Source organism: Tupaia chinensis, unplaced genomic scaffold, assembly GCF_000334495.1.
Source record: "Tupaia chinensis unplaced genomic scaffold, TupChi_1.0 Scaffold000201_1, whole genome shotgun sequence".
NCBI classification, from domain to species: Eukaryota; Metazoa; Chordata; class Mammalia; order Scandentia; family Tupaiidae; genus Tupaia; species Tupaia belangeri.
The window spans coordinates 2456186-2459306 of NW_006159676.1; the positions used below are offsets into that span (position 1 = coordinate 2456186).

The 3121-nt window shown below is 53.2% G+C and overlaps 1 protein-coding gene across 1 annotated transcript in view; it reads left to right on the forward strand.

The window, feature by feature from the left end:
* Positions 1–2399: 2399 nt before the first annotated feature.
* Positions 2400–3121, forward strand: part of JAK3 (Janus kinase 3) — a 25343-nt gene continuing 24621 nt past the window's right edge. Inside the window, 1 exon segment of the mRNA XM_027771299.1 lies at positions 2400–2536. The gene's annotated coding sequence lies outside the window, so the exon portion shown is untranslated.

The window sequence follows — 3121 nt, forward strand, 5'->3', positions numbered from 1 at the left end:
CAAGCCACCAGGTCTGGGACTCGAACCATGATTGGTCACGTGAGAGTCCAGTACCTTAACCACCATGCCACCTGCTGGGCTCTCTATTTTTGTTTGGTGGCCCTTTTTTTTTCAATTATTTATTTAATTTGATTTATTCATTCATTTATCTTAATTTGACCAGAGGAAGAGAGAGATAAGGAACATGAGAAAGCAAGCCGCCAGGTCCAGGATTAGAACCATAGTCAGCCACGTGGGAGTCCAGTGCCTTAACCATCATGCCACGAGCTGGAGAGATTTTCCTATAGGGTGCATGTGCTTGCTGGAGAGACAGAGAGAAAGAAATCACCCCCGAGGGGTAGTGGCCACGTCGCAATCCCTTCCCCTTCATTCTCCTCTTGGCATTTTGGACACACACACGCGCCCGGCGTGAGTTTCAAGCCATCGAGTCTGGGACTTGAACTGCAGTGAACCACGTGGGAGCCCGGTGATGGAACTGTTAGGCCGGAGGTCTGGGCAGCTGGGGTGTGGGGGTTGGAGGGCATGTCTCAGTCGGCTGATATAACCCAGATCTAGTCTGTCAGCAGACGTGCGCTGCACTCGGATCTAACCCGGATGGAGCACAGGGCGCTCCGCTCTGCACAGGGGGCTCTGCTCTGCACAGGGGGCTCTGCTCTGCATGAGGCTCTCTACTCTGCACACGGCGCTCTGCTCTGCACAGGGCACGCTCTGCTCTGCACAGGGGGCTCCACTCTGCACAGGGGGCTCTGCTCTGCACAGGGGGCTCTGCTCTGCATGAGGCTCTCTACTCTGCACAGGGGGCTCTGCTCTCCACAGGGTGCGCTCTACTCTCCACAAGGCACGCTCTACTCTGCACAGGGGGCTCTGCTCTCCACAGGGTGCGCTCTACTCTCCACAAGGCACGCTCTACTCTGCACAGGGGGCTCTGCTCTCCACAGGGTGCGCTCTACTCTCCACAAGGCGCGCTCTACTCTGCACAGGGGGCTCTGCTCTGCACGTGGCGCTCTGCTCTGCATGAGGCTCTCTACTCTGCACAGGGGGCTCTGCTCTCCACAGGGCGCGCTCTACTCTGCACAGGTGGCTCTGCTCTGCACGAGGTTCTCTGCTCTGCACAGGGGGCTCTGCTCTGCACAGGGGGCTCTGCTCTGCACAGGGGGCTCCGCTCAGCACAGGGCGCTCTGCTCTGCATGAGGCTCTCTACTCTGCACAGGAGGCTCTGCTCTGCACGCAGCACTCTGCTCTGCACAGGGCGCTCTGCTCTGCACGAGGCTCTCTTTTCTGCACAGGGTGCTCTCTACTCTGCACATAGCGCTCTGCTCTGCACATGGCGCTCTACTCTGCACGTGGCTCTCTGCCCCGCACAGGGCGCTCTGCTCCGCACAGGGGGCTCCGATCTGCACACGGTGCTCTGCTCTGCACATGGCACCAGACCTTATGTGGCACACTAATCTGCTCTCCCCCTCAACCTGCTTGTATGTAACGTGGGGGCCACTGTGTCCAGGACCTGGCCTCCTGTCCCCAATCATCCCTGTTCTCAAGACTCCCAAGGCTCCTCTTCCAAACTCACTCATTCATTCACAAAGTGCCTGCTGTGTGGTCTGGTGGCTAAGGTGTTGGGCTCCCATATGGCTGACTGTGGTTCGAGCCCTGGACCTGGAAGCTTGCTTTCTCACTTTCCCTTTCTGTCTCTCTCTCTGGTTGAATTAAAAAAAATAGTAATAAATAAAATGAAATAAAAATAATTCTTTTTTTTAAAAAAAGAATTCTCTTTGTTATTATTGTTTATTTCAAAAAATTTGACCAGAGAGTCCACGACTTGAACCGCAGTCGGCCATGTGGGAGTTCAGTACCTTAACCTCCATGCCACCTGCCAGCCCCAAAATAAATAATTCATTTTTTTAAAGATTTATGTATTTAATTCCATTTGTTATTGTTATTATTATTATTTTAATTTGGCCAGAAAGAGAGAGCTAGAGAGAAAGGGAAAGTGAGAAAGCAAGCTGTCAGGTCTGGGACTTGAACCATAATCAGCCATGTGAGAGTCCACTCCTTAACCACCACACCACCTGCCATCCCCAAAATAAATAATCCTTTAAAAAAGAAAAAAAAGCTTCGAAGGAGAACTTGACCCTGGTCTGGGGTCACTTCCGTGCCTCTAACCCGGGGCACAACCGGCCCAGTTCCCTTCTGCAAGTATAAACTTAGTTCTGAGCGCCGCCCAACCCACATGTGCCAGGGATGGGGAAATTGAGGCCGAAGAGGTCAGGCCAAGTGACCAAGGCGCCTGCTGGGGCCCTGGGCCCTTCTCTGTACCGTCCACGTCTAGTCTGGGATCCTGCTGTTGCAAAGCTTCCGGAACTTTCTGCTCCTCCCGGGTTGGGCCTCCCCGCCCCCGTCCCCTGCAAGGCCCTGACTTTCGGTAAGACACTGGCTCAGGAAGCCGAGGGGCCCACACAGGAAGCCGTGGAGGGGGACTTTCCTGTTGCAGTCTCCTGTCCCTGTCCTCCGGTGTTGGCTCAGGGGCCGCCGGCGCCAGGTAGGAGCTGACGGTGCCACTTGGGTAATGCCAAGGCACTGGGTGGGGTGGATGGTGGCGGGGCTGGGGACAGCTCATTTGGTGCAGGGAACTGCAAAAAAAAACCAAGACAAAACAAAACAAAACAAAAACCAAGGTCAAGTTCACCTCCAAGGTGCAAGAAAACTGCTAGGCAGACAGACCCGAGCTGGGAGGTCCGCGCCTGGCCGGTTCAGGGACCCATCCTGGTCCTGCAAGAAACCAGGCTTCCAATTCCTAGCCCTGGCCGGGATGAGGAACTGCGCATGCGCACAGGCTGCTTGCCGCTCCCACCCGGTCCCCCGGGGGGAAGAGGGCGGCCCCCAAAACCCCAGGATTGTAGGCCTGTTTATTTGATTTTATTTTATTTTAAGAATTATTGTATTTAATTTTTTAGCTATTTACGTATTTATTTATTTTTAATTTGACCATTAAGAGGGGGAAGAGAGAGAGAGAGAGATTGAAAATGAGAAAGTAAGCTGTCAGGTCTGGGATTTGAACCTTGGTCAGCCATGGCCCTCTTGTTTTTTTATTTTTATTTATTTATTTTTATTTATTTATTTTATT